Consider the following 17988-nt stretch of genomic DNA (forward strand, 5'->3'; position numbering starts at 1 on the left):
ATGAGGCATCCACCACTTTGATTTAAACCTTAATTGAACAAATCAAACCTATCACCTAATTACAGCAGGGCTTCTTCACCCATTGTGCTGTGTAGATGAGCGTCAGTGTAGAACCAAAGGGAGGCCATAAAGCCTTAAACCTGATCCTTAGGCTACCTCCTGACTGGAGGCTGTCTCCCCCATGCTGCCCCCGTGCTGGTGAATGCATAATTGAAAAGGTTAAAAGTGGTGTTGTTACTACTAAACACACAGGCCTTTGCTTGGGATCTGATCCCTTATCAGAACGTAAAAAGGTGTGTGTCACTCCCATCATATATCACTGTGGATTTTCTTTTTTTCATGGTGCAGTTTGCTTTTTTATTGGTGTACATTGTTGTGCAAGCAAGGGAGTGAAAAGATGGAGGTTTGGTGCCAGACCATTTTCAAACGTTAAAAGAGAAATAGTGTCTGGATGCTGGAAAGGTTTCTTTTGTATACACATGAATGCATCGTCTCAGTTCAAACAGTTCTGTATCTGGGGTTGAGAATTTCAAATAGCACAGCTCTTTTGTGTATCTGTACATGTCACTAACGTTTTAGTTATGATCCAGGCTTTACACTGACCCCCTATCCTTAGGAAAACCCAACCACCCTTGATTTAAATCTTATAGAATACCAAAGGTCCTTTAAAGAACCCTTAAAGGATTTTTTGTATTATCAATCTGTAAAAATCTGGCCAAAGAAGGCTAATGAAAACCCCCAGAGCCCCCAGTTACTTTATCTGACGTCAAGGACAAATGCTAAAGCAGAACATCCATGTAAATACAAGGGCACATTCCTGCTCCTCTCCTGCAAGAGAATAATACAAAAGGGGCCTTGGAATAAAATATTTGACACAAAATAAGAACTCATATACAATAAAACATAACTAACAATGACAAATAATAAAGAAAAACGTCCATGGAAAATAAATCTCTCTGCAAAAATTAAATTAACGTATTTCCATATTTTAAAGCATATATTTAGACATTAAAGGGGCTTTATAAGTACCAGTGTGCTAAAATCTGTAAAATCTGTAAATGTGCAGGTGAAGATGAACATCATGATACTGAGAAAAGCAGGAACACACATCATGAACTGTAAGAAACAATAGAATGGACTTGGATGGCAACAAAAAAATGACAGCCAACTTTTACTCAGGAGATGAGTACAAAAGGACAGAGGTGAAGGGGTGAATTTATAGAGGGGACAATATGAAGACATGAAGGAAGGGTGGCTGGTGACTTTGCAGGCCTTTCCAGTCAGATCATAACTATATTTTGACACATTTTCTGTAATTGTATCAACAACAGGTGACTGTACAGATGACTGGGCTACACCGTAAATACACTGTTGTGTCACATGATGTCAGCCATCAGCACCACACATTTCTTTGGTCTCAGGAAATTAATGAATGAAGTACAAGTTGGCAAACTCAGATCCAGTGGAAGAAATCAGTCCTCCAGCCGGTTCGTGTCCAGACTCAGAAATTAAACTGTACGATGAGTTGCGTTGAATCATAGCACAACAAAGTAGAAAGCTCACCCACTTCCCAATGTCTGTGTGTCAGCACTTTGTCAATGTGGGAGCGCCTCTCTTTCACATATGGTTTTCCTAGTCACCCACAGAAAAAGGATTTGAATAACAGATACAGTAAGTATCGAACACACAACCTAGACAGTCTTAAACTTTACAGTGTGTCATCCACACACTCTTTCCATGCACTCTGTGGTTTTGCTGCTACAACCTTATACTTGTCTGGTACGAGCAGTAGCTCATGGTGGATAATGCTAGTTGATATTAACAAACTTTAAAACAGACAGCTGTGCAACTGCCATTAGTTTGCTGACACTGCTGCACTACAGTTCAGCGTGTCACAAATAAACATGAGGATGTTTTTAAAGCAGCTGTCTGTTATCCTGCAGCTTCTGCTTGTGGCCACAGTGGTTGTTGTTTTTCTTACTCCTTTTACTTGTTTAGTGTCATGCACACAATGTTGATTGTTTAGTTTCTTCATATCAACGCACACAGGAGCTCAGGACAGTGCAGTATAACCGTAAATGAATAAACTCCTGAGATTCATCTGAACACTCAAGTCTCCAGTTTGAGCAGATCAGACTGTTTTTCTTGCTTCTTAAAGAACCAGTTCACCCTGCTTGAAAGGTGAATTATTTTCACATTGGAGGAGAGGCCTCAGGGACATTGTTTGACATTATATCCAGTTTCATCCTGAACTGACATTTACTCAATGTGCCGTTTGGGCGATACTGAAAAATGTCTGGTTTTGGTGCAGTGTCTGTGTACACTGTGCAATGCCTCTGTGGCCACTTGCAGAAAAACAATAGTGCTCTCATCACTGTCTTCACAACCACTGTTCTGTCCTGTTTCACACAGAGGAGCTCGACACAGCCCCTCCGCAACATTAAATACCCTTATTATGCTTTAGCATTATTCATTACAGCTGTCATACTTACCATAAATGTGTTTTTCCGAGATTTCTTGCATTGTTCTGTATCAGTATTGACATACACTGCGTACAATTTTGCATAAAGTGAGCTAAAGGTTGTGACGTCCATTAAATAATGTAGTTAGTCAATCTGATCATCAACGTCAAAGCAATATTATGCAGAAAACATGAATTAACCTTTGTTTGACTTCACCCTGTGGAGATGTGTAGAGCAGTAAAGGATCCTTCTTCTTTTGTTAGCAAACGTCTTGGTTCCCTTGTTAGCATTAATGACTATTATCAGACTGTATTCTAGTACTACAGCTGGACATTTCTCGACAGATATGTGTCCAAGGTCTAAAAATAATCTCTTCTAGGTTGTTCCACTGGCGGCCAAATGCGTATTGGTCTGTTGCTCAGCTGATCTAGTTCAAGTGACATCCAGAGAGCAGCAGGGCAGTAAGCTCCTCATGCTGTGACCCCAAAGCCCCAGACAGAGAGAGAAATACTGAGAAGATCAGAAATCAGACAGCTTTGGGACTGAATCAGGTGCTGCAGCCTTTTGGGGCATCAAAGACATCATAAATAGAAAATGTTAGGAAAGTCAGGGATTCAGCTATAAACAGATATGTTTTTTTATTGGTGTAGTGTTCTTTTTAAGTGTAGTAATTGTTGTATCTTTTACATTTTTGCATATTAGAGGCTGTTTCCTAAGGGTTCAAGATAGTGGACTGTGACAAAATGCCACAAACTGCTTACATTATGGATAAGTAAAGGCTAAAAGAAGTGATCTCAGTAATAGCACAATAGCAGAGATGTGTCTCCAGAGGTTCGGCAAGAATTTGGAGACGCATTTGCCATTTATTTAAAGAGCCTGACAGATGACGGAGATACCGGTCGGATGTTTTCTGAACTCTTAAAAGATTAGAGCTCAGGCAGTAGCACAGATTGCCTGAGTGTGTCTTACAGAAGGTTCCTGATATCTGAGAGTTGCAGTGGCGTGTGCAATGTGTGTGTGCCTGCGTGTCTGTTTGCATGCATGTGCTTACACAAAAAGGTGCATGCATGCCACACGCCGCTGGCAACATCTCAGCACCGGACTTGTGTGGGGATCCAGATGAGTGTCTTTTTTTGGATCGGAGCAGGGTGGTGCAGAGGAGGAGGTGCAGCTGTGAGTCAGTTGCCTGAATGGGCTGAAGTTTTCAAGGCATTAGGATAATTACAGTGAACAAAGAAAACCATTGCAGAGAAGATTAGCGGTTTTTGTCTGTGACAAAAATCTGAAAGCTTAATGTGTGTCGTAACAACAGTACCCTCTTTCTGATTTGTGCCATAAAGTAAAGGCATTCTGTAGATTAATGGTACCCTGTGGAGTTTTTGGCAGTGTTGTTATGAGTGGGTCCCAGTTTTGTTTCTATCATGCACAGTAAATGTAGTTTCAAACAATGCAGGATTCAAAATATTTAAAAAAATCATCTTTGCAAATGTTTTTTTTTTCTTGTGGACCGCAAAGATACACACACACTTTGGTAGAAACATTGAATGTTAACTCAGCGTTTGTTTGTTTGTTTAGCACATTTAATACATCAGATTGCAGGGGGTGCAGACCCTGAGTCTTCCTAGAAATGATCTGAAGACATTGCTACTTACAACTCTCATCTGCAGAAGATGGCACAGAGAGCAGTACCTGCTCTAGCCTCACTGTAATGTTGATTGCAGATTTATTTGTGTGTGAAAGAAGTACGTGTGTCACCTTTAAATTTAAATTTTATTCCTTTTTCAGAGCTGTTGGTGCAGTGCTGTGGCCCTCTGGCACGCTGACAGGCACATGACTCAGGGGTTCACGATGGAGAAAGGAATGGCACCCGCAAACCATTTTCACCGATACTTGTAAATCTGGTGATTTAATGATGTGGCAGACTGTCCTGTTAGAAATCTTAGGATTATAAATGTGATCAAGAAAGGTAAATACACGATCTATTGGTGGCAGTGAGTGGAATGCTACATTGTGGTACCTGATTTGCAATGGCACCATGTTTTATACAAACCTGCTGAGCTGCCTGACTCAGAGTTAGGGGCTAATGAGGTATACTTGAAGGCAGCGTTTTTGTAGTTTGTTCAGGATAACAACTGAGCCGCTTCTCAGCGTGAATCCAAAGGCCCCGAGTGTAAATCAAAGGACATGCAGGGTATCTGCTGCCCAGAGGAAGACATCTAGAGAACTGGGGTAACAGGGTTTAAATGTCTGCCAAATGAGGCACGCTCATCCACTCCTGCTGCTCGTAATAGCCTCCATCTTTATCTACTGCTACTCATGTTGCCCTAACCTCTTAATCCTCCCACTGTGAGGAGAGCTAAGACAACTTTATAGCTTGAAGGTTATGTTTTCAAAAATATATGGCATAATTTTCCCTCCCTTGCTCACTTCTTCTTCTTTTCCTCTTATTTTGTATGTAAATTACATTTAAACTTAGTGTTTATCATTATGACCTTATTTCTAATTAAGCGTCATGGCTGAGATTCTGTCTGTGTTTGCTGAAATAATTATCACCAGCTCTGCTGCTGCTCTAAATCTAGTCACTCCAATTAACAGGTTTTTCTAACACAGAGATGCGATTAAGCCCTGCTCAGAGCAAACGCAGGATATATGGCCTGCTCTGTGTGTGTGTGTGTGTGTGTGCTCGTGTGTGTGTTTGTGTGTGTGTTCGGTGAGGGGGTAGAAGGCAGGAGGGTAAGCGGTGAGAAACATAAACAGCGTGCTGAGTCCCCTTTGGCTGCTATGGTGCTGTTACCACAACATGAGTCACCATCACTGTGTTACCACATTTGAGAGACAGACAAGTCCTCTTGAAATAGGGGGAGGGGAGGAGAGGGTGAGGTGTGGGGGCTGTCATGATAGTCTTTAAAGTCTCACGTGTTTGTGTACATGTTAAGTGTTAAAGTTTTGTATCCCTCGTACCAATCAAAGCTATTTCATTTTGAGTATCTGTGAATCTCTATCTGTCATATGTGTTTTCATACATATAATTTCTGTAACAGCCTACAGCTGCACAGTATAGTGCACTGGTTAAACCAGTTTAGACAAGATCTACTTGACAGTCATATTAAGAAAAAATAGCACATGCACATGTAAGCATATCAGCCATATTTATATATTTTTATAGTAAATATACTTTCTGTCCATTAGACATGAAGCTACAGCCAGCTTAGCTCAGCTTAGCATAAAGATGAGAGAGGGAACAGCTATCTTACCATTAATTAACACTTTTTATCTTTATATCTTTTTTTTAGTTTTTAACTGTACAAAAATGTCAAAACAATTTGTGGCTGTGGTTTGACAAAGCCAGCTGCCAGCTAATTGGCTGCTAGCTTTGGCTTTATACAGATATGACTCAAGTAATCAAATCTCCCAAAAATATTAAACTAGATCTTTAATTCTGGAAACAATAACACAGCTAAACAGTCCAACCCTTGTAAACGTCTGGCAAACAGTTACTATTGCCATCAGAAATATGAACACAGAAACACCTGGGCTAGAAATATTAAGGTTCTCTTTTTTGTCACCAGTTTGAGATTATGTTTTTGCTTCTGGTACCAAGCAGCTAAATGTGTACGAATTATTTTATGTCTCCCAGCAACAGTAACGCATTCTGCTGAGGCTGTCATGTCCATGAACAGTTAGTCTGTGGAAGGAACTCGTGAACAGTATTTAGACAGCCTGTCCTCACTCCAAGCATGTGCAAAATATTGAAGTTAAAACACAGTTTTCACAGGAGCAGCAGAGGTGTGGCATTCCTGAGAAATGTCAGTAAAACTGACACACAATAACATTCTTTTAAGGACCTCCACTTGCTGACCCAACACTGTCAGTGTGGATATCTTCATTGGGACTGCTGGCTGCGGCTGCTAGTTATTTTTTTCGTGCTGCTTCACAGTTACAATCCAGGGTATTAGGAATAGATTCTGGTGTTTTAGCAGGTAGCAGTGGGACATTTTGCACATCTATGTGACAACTCGTTGCTGTTACACTGCAGTGAGTTGAAATAAAGAAAGGATCAGAAATTGATGCTTTAATGGCTATTAGAGATGCTTTAAAGGTAGACAAACTAGTGGGGGGATGGGGGGGGGGGGGGGGTCTGGAAACAAAACTGGAGAAGTCAGAATAAAGGTTGTGTATGATGCTTGTATTCTTGATGCTTGTATGTTGTATGATGCTTGTATATAGACTCTCCTGCTCCATCTTCACACCATCACCCCCCACTCTGCTCTTCTTTCTTCCTCTCTCCTTTATACTGATTCAGTGTTAGTGTTTGCCTAATGGTGAACTGCGGTGAACAGAGGAATGTGAAAGGAGGCTGGTAAGAGGGGCTCAGCATGCACTGCAGTGCTGATCTCACAGCGGGTATCCTTGAAAGCCCCAGAATGCCTCTCTAATGTCAAACACTGCGTGGGAAGTGGACTGTCCTACTAACAGTGTGTGTCCAGATTAATGACCTGGGACCAGGATCTCCCATACAGCTGTTATCAGACCATTATCTACTCTAAATCTGAGCAGCTGATTCGAAATGATTTGCTTCTCCTTTTTTTAATGCCTCCCACCTCTCCCCATGCATTTCAGTCCTCTCTCTGATGTTCTCTGGAGGTTGTGATGCCCTTGAGCCTCCTAGTCTGAGGATAACAGCACTGACATTACAGTGCAGTTGTATTTGCGGGGGGATTTAGTGCACTTGGATGGGCAGAATGTAAAGGCAGAGGTTTGCTTTACCCAGAACAGGATGCAGGTAAACAGTTATTTGTCCTGGTATGCAGGTAAACAGCAGCAGCGTTAGCAGTTCAAACACTGATGGGTTTGTATGTCTGTACCCGAGCAGTATATCAATAATGCAGGGAGGCATGGGTTTCCTGCTGTTTTATTACTGTCTGACTGCTGAGTTCTGTCTGAGGGCATGACTTTGCAAAAAAAAAAAAAAAATGCCACAAAAAAGTATTCCCCCACTGACTGAATCACCAGATACAAGGAACCCTGTGGGACCATTTGGATTGTATTAAAAAGTTTGGAATAGTTTTGAAAGTTATACAATACCTGTGGCTCTGCTGGAGTCATTCCCTCAGACTCAGACCCAAGGAACAGTATCTGACAACATCTGTCCTTATCTGTTCAGTGATAGTTCAGAGGCTTTTATGCTCTTTTAACCTTGTAGCACTTTGAGATTTGATTTTAAATGAAAAGTGCATTATAAATAAAATGCATCATGATTTTATATTATTAGAGTCCTTATTGAATTTAGAAAGTGAACCATTTGCAGTAAGCACAGCCCTCCTTTGTTACTGTTGCTATGTCTGTTGTTAGCCAACGTGAACATTTTACAGCCACAAAGAGGATGATGGACATCTTGAAATTTTTAGGAACATTGGGTTTTTGACTTCAGACAGAGATAGGTAAACTATACCTTTGTTACTTTATTTTTGGTTTTTGGGACTCTAGGAAAAATGCACCACTCTTCACAGTCTTTCCGGATTTTATTTCTGATATGGAGTCTTAGCCCTATGCAAACATGTATTTAGTGAATGATCAGCTGGGTTTTAGTGAACTTTTTATTTTAGTTTTCATACAGATTTGTTGTCGTAGAAGCATGTAGTCGATTTCTGAGAAATGTTGACCTTCACTACAGTGACGTTTTTTGTTCAAGTTTTTTGACTCCTTAGATTATTCAGTTATCCAGTTGCTCACGAGCTCAGGCTTTCTTCATCTCTACACCTGCTGTGCAGCTCTAGGAAATTCTTTTGGATTTATTTTGATGGTTTTTAACCTCTTCTGTCGGTTCGCAGGAGTTTATTCCAATAACATCATCAGATGCTACATGGTTAGAGCTTGGTTTAGATGCTTTGAGTCAAAGTTAATCAGATGTCTGTTGGGCAGTACTGGCCCAAATTGGCCTTGGATGTTAACAAAAGTGCAAGCTCTAATTTGCCTTTTAATGGGTTTGTTATATTGAGTGGGAAATGACCTTTTCTGTATACCACTACATTTCTCAGAAACATATGGCCAAATTCAGTGCTGTGAAACATTAATGGTTAATTTTATTGGTTGTGTATCAACAAATTATTTCCCTCCTTTATTCCATTGTTACTTTCCCACCTCCCACCCTCCCTTCCTGAGCTTCTTCGGCCATGGACAGGCCAATTGTAGCACCCACACAGATAGAGTTTTTTTCTCTGTCAGGAAAAAAGACTCCAGCAATCCAGAAAAAAAAAATGTCTTGGCTGCATTATTTAGTTCAGCATACAGGGTGGATATCTGTCTCTGTCTCCTCCCTTGGAGCAGAACTTGCACCTAAAGGAAAACAGAAGTCACAAGCTATTTTTTATTCAAACAGGGAAGATACAAAGGCTCATGGGAGGTGAACATCTAATAAGAAACCTAATGAGCTCGGTAGGACAAAATAAATATACAGGAAAAAATTCACATAGGCTCTGATATGAGGATGTTTTTTGTCTGAGAGAGCATCAGTAGTTAGGAGACATGGGAGCCGCGTGCAAGAGGACAGACAATTAGAGTAATTAGAAAAAGATTGATCGGTGAACACAGCAGGCAGAGGCAGACCTGTTCACCGGGGGAAAAGATTTATCGAATGTGTGTTAGGGTGCTTTGTTGAATGATGAGCGAGGAAGGACGAGATTCGCCCGCAGACCAATGAACAAAAGTCTATTTGGTACTTAGCAGCTGAATGAGAGAACATCACAGTTAATCTACCTGTAGAAGGTTTATGAGAGCATTTCTATTAGCTGCTCTAAACACTCAATATATTGTAGCTTCCAATTCCTGTGAATGTCTGAAGAGTAAGTGTTTGTATTTTTTGTTTCTGGTTGTAACAGCAGTGTTTTGATGGTAATATAAAGAAGAGCACGGTAGTGTGAGCGTTAATAGCCACCGTGACCGAGCAGACAAAGAAAGGGTGATCGCTACACACAAACCGCAACTCCACCAACAAGTGAGTGAAATGTTACTGAAAACCAAAGCGTCCATATGAAGACAGCATTGCTATCTGTGTCCACCAGCAGTAGCAGTAGCATTGTGCAGGATGCCAGCTTCTTCCTCACATGTCACGTCCAGCCTCCACAGTGTCTGGATCCCAATGGCTTCCTCTTTGTTTGGCTGCCACACCACATTGAAGCTATGCTACGCTGGGGCACAGTGCATTCTGGGTATTTTTTTATTCTCCCCCTTGTATGTTGCTTGAGGGTGAGAGGAGCTATAAATAAACGCCGTGCTTTCATGGTCCATTCATGTGTAGCTCAACAGGGCATCACTCATGCAGCATGGCTTGTATCACACTGCACTCTTACATAGATAAAGCCCTCACTGAATACACCAGTCCTTATGTTAATCACCGTGTCAACAATATGAGTCTAGATGACATATTAGAATAAATAGATCTTTAGTATAGAAAGTAACATAAATGCTCAGAGAGGTTATATGAAGGATATTTGTATGAATTCAGTGTTGAATCTTTTAGCTGTGCTAAGCCTGGTATGACTCACATGCATCTGGCTTTGGCTAGATGACCCCTATCAGTCTGCTGCTGTGGGAGTTTGTGCATGTGAAGATGATTTCAAAGGAATTTAACTGAATCCTCCATGCCACTGCAAATATGAGAGCCTGTTGCCTAGGAGACCACTTTGGCATGTCCCCAGTGGTATTTATTGGTGCATTTGTCAAAATGCATCTATGAAAAATGCGAGGAGGGTGTTGCGTGTGTGGCGTGTGTGTCGTGCAGGCATGCGTATCTGCTCGAGTATGCCCTGTGCTGCACGCATGCTTGGCAGTTTGCCGTCAGTTGTACTCACACACTTGGGCTTTGATATTAGTTACGTTTATCGATGTGTTAGAGGATGGTATTTGAAACTGGAGTCCCCGTCAGGTATCTGTTGGGTGTGGCAGGCGCTGCGGGGCATCCTGATATGGTATTCAGTGACAGTTATCTGACACTGTGTCGGTCAATGGGGCACACACGAGTCCAAAGTGTGAGAGCAGAAGATCACGATCAATATAAGCCTCCTGCATTAGCTGCTACAAGAACACCCCAGGTTAAGTCTCTTATTATTTAATTTCTTACTGTCTACAAATCCCATAATTCCAATTTTTTTAAACAACGTAAATAATTTCCTATAACAGCAGTGCGCCGTAGTTTTTAGCAAAGATCTAATCAAATGAAATAGGTCATAATAGTGGATTTGTTGAATACAAATTTTAGCTGGTGCAGAAAATAGCTGGTGAGCATGGTGAATGTGGGATTGGTTTAAAATAAGATACAGTGCCTATGTACACCTGCGTATTCATGCAGTTATCCAATCAGCCAATCACCTGACAGCAGCACAGTGCATAAAACCATGCAGATACAGGTCAGAAGCTTCAGTTAATGTTCACATCAAACTCCAGAATGACTTTGACTGTGGCATGATTGTTGGTGCCAGATGAGCTGGTCTGAATATTTCTGAAGCTGCTTGTCTTGGATTTTCATGTACAACAGTCTCTAGAGTTTGGTCAGGATGGTTGTTCTGCAGTCAGAAACACCTTGTTAATGAGAGAGGTCAGAGGAGAATGGACAGACCGGTTGGAGCTGACAGAAAGACTACGGTAACTCAGAAAATCACTTTTTACAACTGTGGTGAGCAGAAAAGCAGAATGAACATGTCCGACCTTGAGATGGATAAGCTACAACAGTAGACGACCACAAACAGAAATCTGAGGCTGCAGTGGGCACAGACTCACCAAAACTGGTCAAGTGAAGACTGGAAAAAAAAACGTAGCCTGGTCTGATGAATCTGGATTTCTGCTGAGGCTGCAGATGGTAGGGTCAGAAATTGGCATCAACAGCATGAATCCATGGACCCAACCTGCCCTGTGTCAACAGTCCAGGCTGGTGGTGGTGGTGTAAGGGTGTGGGGGATGTTTCCTTGATTCACTTTGGGCCTTAATACCAGTCAATCATTGTGTGAGTGCCTCAGCCTATCTGAGTGTTGTTGCTGCCATGTTCATCCCTTTGTGGCCACAGTTCACCATCTTCTAATGGCTCCTTCCAGCAGGATAATGCTCCATGTCACAAAGCAAAAGTCTTCTCAGACTGATTTCATGAACATGACAATGAGCTCAGTGAATGGAGCACTTTGGTTTATGACCAGATTTCTACGAAACTAATGACATTCTGTTCAGTGACATCAGTCTCATCTGTAATTTGAAACATCTGCATGTTTGCGTTATCATTGTCAGCATGTTAACATGCTAAGGTTAGCAATTAGAGCAAACCACAGCTGTGCCTAATACTGCAATACACAGAGAACCACTTGGCTCTTAGTCCTGTTATAGGTTTTTGGATAACAGTGGAGCTCTGGGGCACAGAAAAATTCTCTACTTCAGGTTTTGGCTACATAGAAAAAAACATTTTTCCATGATGATACGACAATATCCAACAACGACAAATGGACACAACCATCATATAGATGCCAGCCTCTCCACTCACAGCAGGCTGTAATGACCACTGGTGTTTTGCAAGCTAGCCAGAGTACTGTATATTTACACACATTACATAGATAAGTGGAGGTCTGAGGGCTTGTTAATGAATAAGCCTGCTGTTGTTTTATCCTTTTGTCGTTATCAGTAAATCCCATGATCCCATGAAAAGACCAAAAGGATGTACACTGTACCTCCTCAAAGAGTCATAGCGTGCTCTTTTATGTATTTTTAATCAATACATATATTTTCATTACAATAAACATTACCATTGTATTTTATTTCTTCAAGCTCAGCAACAAGGAAAAGCACTGGAAAAGAACAAAAAAGAACACTCAGAGCATGCTCAGTGACATCTGCCGACACAGCACTGCTCCCTACTCCCTGGAGTTTGAAATGCAATTGCAGAGTACACGCTGACAGCCATATTTATTTCAGTGAATGAGTGACTCAGACATCCTAATGCAACTCCTTAATTTGATTTTCATTAGTTTTTTTGTTTTGTTTTTTACGTCAACAGTGCTGGGGAAGAATAAACTCAATGAAAGGCATAAAACACTTGTGGTGACTTAATTTTTTTTTTAAAAGTCTTTTAAGGGGATTATTTTATTATATAAATTAAACATTTCAATAATGACAGCTTTACATATTTAAAAAAAAAACAGTGTTTTGCTACAAGGGTTAGAAAGAATGCTAAAAGCTTATCATGGTTCAGTGATAAACTGTGGCTATTTCACTGCTGTTAAAAATATCATGCCTGTAGAAATGCTGCAGTACCTTTGAGGACACAGCTGAGACAGCTGTGTGTTCTGATGAATTTTAACTTCCAGATGTAACATTGTGAAGGGACCTTAGTTCCAGTCTTCCAGTCCAGACATTCATGCTTTAAAGAGACAGTTAGAGAAAATTTGACTAAGCTGCATGTTGTACAAAAATTTGCTCATCAAGCAAAATGCTGATTCATGTTTGGTTGCAACATCAGATGTAATTGTTTGTGTGTTTGTGCAGATTCATGTTTTTAGACTGCATGTTTACGTCCGTTTATGAGACAGGAGTCTTTTTACACACACACTGTAGAGGATGTCAACATGCTACACCAACGGTTCTCCTTCTTTTTGCTCGCTACACAGTGACGGCTCAGGTGCTGTGGCTGTAAAATAGAGCAAGGCGAGGATGCATGTGTGCACATGTGTGTATTCTGAGTGCATATTTATATAACATAGTAGAATAGTGTAGGGGCTATGTAATCCTCATGCCTTTAATAACCTTGTGTACCATCTAAAAATTCCCCAGGCTTTAAATGAAGGACATGTTCTGTATGCTGTCATTGGGGAGCACAAATGTTATACCAGGACCACAGCACAAGGGACTGTCAGCTCCTGTTTGGCTGCTATGACATTGTTAGAGTCACAATAGACTTTGTAATATTAAATCTTGTGAACTGTGCTTCATGGACCAGCTTTAACATCTACATGTCACTGTAAGTTTAATTACTGGGTAATAATTATAGCCAGTGGGACCATGGTCTAAATACTCTGCATCTGTCAGCATGAAGACTGCAATTTCCAGATGTCCTGTTTCCTTTCACATGTGAACATGTCAGACCCTTACTCTCCTTCAATCGTCTATTAATGCTGAAACTTTGTAGGTGTGTTTAAGAACACTCCCACTTCCTGTTTTATGTGATATGGTAATCTCTTGTTTGCCATATAGCAGCTTTCCTCCTGTATTTACCTTACAATGTGAAGTGATGATTGGATTGTGCGGTGTTGGACCCCTGGACACGGACATGTTTTTGATTTCTTTTGCATGTGTGCTAATGCAAACGGAGCTGTAGCCTGAGGTCTGCACCACTGCTGCAGAACGTTTGTGATTCTCTAGATTTAAATGTAGATGTGACTGTTGCAGTAATCACCAGCTGATGGCTAAATGCTCTTACAGCTGGATAGACTCACACTGCAATTACGCTCAGTGGTTCAATACCACTGCTTCTCAGCTCTCGCTGATTCTGCTTCCCCATCAGGCTTTTATCATGGCGAGGTATCATGTGGCATCTTCCGTGGTTATCTGCACTTGCTCAGTACATCATTGTGGCTACTTTTTTTTTTTTTTTTACAATGGTGCTCTGATTGTTCCAATCTCAGTATTTGGATTGATTTTGATTTCATTTCGTGCTTCATGTAAAATGCAGATAAACAGATACAGATACACTTGGTACATTCATTATCAGTTTCCTTATTGCTTCTGTACTGCTGAATATTCTGAAACTTTTTAATCCTGTTTATTTTACTACATCATTGTAGTACAGTTGTTCCCATTTGGGGAGATCAACTTGTCAGCAGAATAATTTCTGTTTTTTTATTTGTGGAGGAGTGGTGGCTCGTAGCTTTTATCACAAAAGTAGGAAAATTAACGTTTGTAGCTGCTCAAATGCTAAAGAAATGTATAAAATGTGAAAGAGATAGTAGATGTTTGCCACATACACTCCAAATGTTATGTCAGTGTTGTGGTTACAGCTTGTTTCCATTGTCTGCAGAAGGTCACACTGTAGATTACTCCCAAACATCTGCATAATTAGGGGCCTTGAAAAGGGACGTCCATCAGTGTTACAGTGAACTATTCATAGACAACGCTGATCAGCCTGTGAAATCAGCTGTGGCTCTGGAGGAACATATTAAAGTAGGTTTTTTTAAATGCAGTGATGCAATACAACAATATTTATATGACTCAATTTGCTGTGTACAGTAAATGGAATATTAATCCAATCAGGCAGTTCATTTGTTAGTGAGTGTGATTATCTGTGTGTGCTAGCACTTGTCAAGGGCTACAATTCGAGCTGCCTCACACTCTTTCTCTCTTTCTTACACACACTCACACATATGAATAATTGAGAGTGAGGGTGGGGGGGTCAGGGGGGTGAGTCAGGAGTTCCTGCTCAATTGTTGTTCAGCATCTCAGTCAGAATTGAGGCTGTGTTCTGTGATCTGCCTGTTTCTGTGTCTCTCTCTTTCTTTTCTGCTGCATGTGGAAATCGTTTCCAGAGCATCATGCAGCACACTTTGAATAAAGTAATGGAAAGTTCACCGCTGGACAAATTAGTGCGTATCTGAATTGGGCATTTATGAAAGATTTTATCAACACGATTCATAGAACTCAGTGGTTGGTGGCTGTTTTCCGGGCAGCAATGCCCATAGCCGAATGGACAAAACAAAGCGAGATCTTAGCATCAAACCACTGCACTGCAGAAGCAAAGGCACAAATAATAATGATAAATAATTGTAAAAAGAATTGATTGAAAATAAAACAAAATTCTCTTATAATCTCTTGAATACTCAGGTTCTTATTGGCATGACACGATTTGCAGTAAATTTGAGACTGCTACTTATGTAGACAGGAAATGGGAGGGGCTGTACATTTTGTCTCACAGTCTGGGCAAAGCACAGACCCTCACAGTGGGAAATGTAGAGAGAGACAGGCAGAGAGCAAGACAGACGGACCGACAGACAGAGACGGAGAGATGAAAAGCGTAGGATGATGCAGGCTGCTGACTCATCAGCCCTGTAGGGATTATCCTTCACATTCTCTGTGTGCATGTATGTGTGTGTGTGTGTGTGTGTGTGTGTGTGTGTGTGTGTGTGTGTGTGTGTGTGTGTGTGTGTGTGTGTGTGTGTGTGTGTGCCCACTGCCTTACTACTGAAGAGGACATGCACAGCAATCATTACCGCACAATGAAAGCATGATAGAAGAAGCAAATGAGCCAGCAGACTCGTAGCATGTAAAAGCAAAGTGACCTTGAACACATTTTGCATCATTATTCATCCATTTGCCTTTCTTCCTACTACTGGGCACGTGACTTTAGTTTTGGAAATAAATGTGCATTTCAAATGCAATAAGTAAGTAATTGTCATATACATGCAGACAGATGAAGAGAAACTATAATCTAAAGTGCTTATGTTCTCATTGTAATGGCAGTTAAATTACACAGACGGATTGAAAATGGCTGTTCCACACTGTAACCATTTTGAAATAAAAAAAAAATGGTGATGAAAAGACCAAAACCAGCAAAGCATTAGTCTCCCAACATTTTCTGACTTCCCTACCCAGGCAGTGGCACTCTGCCCCAAGACCATTTGCTGCAAATGAAGACATAGACCTTTAAAAAAAATGTCTCACAAGAAAGACTTGGTAGTTTTCTGAAAGAGCTGGGCTTTGTAGCTCTCAGCAAAGTTTCACAAAGAGGAGTAAATGTTAAATTTCTTGGGAACCATGTTCAATTGTGGAGTAATACACACTTGGTGCTCCAGTGAGAATTTACTGTACAGTACCAGAATGATGTCAGTGGGTGTGTGAGTCTTTGCTGGTTCCTTCATGGTGACAACAGGACTCCAGCATGTCTTACTGTGGTCTGGCACGTACAGTAACCTTCAGTAAAAGTGTGAATTGGTGTTTCTTCACTTCAGTTTTTGTATAGATTAAACTAATGAGGTATAAAGTACCATTTAGTAAGCTTTGGCATATTTTATATTCTTCAAAATGCAATTTATAAACACTTCAATCTATGAACATTGTTGTAACTGTCTAAGAGTTGTTAGAAACATTTAATGTGATTGATGTTTTAAAGCAAAACTTTTCTCCCCGTCACTCATCACTTCATGCTATTATAACAAGTGACAGATTGCTCCATGTGTGAGTTGTACTGGGTGTGAGGTGTGCTGGCATTTTAGTCTATAATAAGCCAGGAAGGAAAATTCAATAGACACCTCTCAGCTGCCTCTCTGTCTGCTGGCAGTAAATGTGCAGACATGGAAATGACACTATTAATGAATCACAGGACTCAATAGTAGCTCTGCGTCTGCCCTGCTCTGCTGAATCAAGGCTTTTAAAATGATGCCGGTCATGTTTTCTCTGCTTCTCTGTCCATCACTGCATACACACCTCCTTATCTAATTCCTCACACTGCCACTGAAGATGTACCTTGAGCTATAGAGGACAGGTCTCCCATCTGCCAGTGAATAGATATTCTTCACAGAGGCTTTACTGTTGCCTGACAGATGCTGATAAACAGGAGGGAAGCACAAATACAGGCTGGTTTAATTTGATGGGTATTAGCAATGTAGGCTATTTAGTGGCTCACTTAAGTGCGATATGAGCAAGTATGTATCACCACCATTGTTGACTTCATGCTACATGCTCCATGCTAACACTTTAAGAACTTTAAGGGTTAATAATGGAAAGTTTCATAGTATAGCTTGGATGTTAGTACTTAAAATCAAAGCGGTATTAAGTATTTTTTTGGCCACATGGGGGCAGAGAGCAAGCTGTATAAAAACTGACATATTAACAGACATATTATTGTCTCATGTTAGTAAACACATCCGGATGAAATGGCGACACTGGATTTGGAGTGGTATTTCTGGCCTCCAACAAATCCAAGTCCAAAATTCAGTCTTTTATTTTTGATTTTACAGAAGGTCTTATCACTGAACCAGAAGGTTGACTGAGAGATCAATCTTTCAACACCTTGGTGTGAACAGCCTGTCTGTCTGTCTGTCTTTCTGGTATACTCGGATCTGGAGGGCTGAAAGTCTGATTATAATTGCAATCATGTCTCTGCTGTGGAATATTCCACTCTCCCTCTGCCTGTGCTGGTATTAATGACTGGCTGCAGAAAGGAACAAAGCAGCAGCCAGCGTGACTCATACCAGGCAATGGTGGCATAATGTGAAGTACTCATCTAAAAACATTACATTAAGATGGAACATGGCAGCCTCCAGAGGCAATTCTGTTGATAAAAACTAACTCATTTTGCTTACACAGATAAGTCTGCGGCTTACTAATGGGTATTCGATTGACAAAATAAGAACTGACACTATTGGACATGAGACTCTGCAAAACAACCTCTGGTTTTAGTTTACTAAAATATGACCCTGGATTTTTGACACACACCAGCTCCCAATGAAGTGGTTCTCAAGAATGATAATATGGTTTGTTGCTAAGAGAATTTTCTCACAAA

General features: G+C 40.8%; 1 protein-coding gene across 1 annotated transcript in view; it reads left to right on the top strand.

Moving 5' to 3' along the window:
- The window catches only part of snap91a (synaptosome associated protein 91a), a 42372-nt gene that overhangs the window by 362 nt on the left and 24022 nt on the right, over positions 1 to 17988 (top strand). The gene's annotated exons all lie outside the window — the stretch shown is intronic.

This window comes from Toxotes jaculatrix, chromosome 8 (genome assembly GCF_017976425.1).
Source record: "Toxotes jaculatrix isolate fToxJac2 chromosome 8, fToxJac2.pri, whole genome shotgun sequence".
In the NCBI taxonomy this organism is placed as follows: domain Eukaryota; kingdom Metazoa; phylum Chordata; class Actinopteri; family Toxotidae; genus Toxotes; species Toxotes jaculatrix.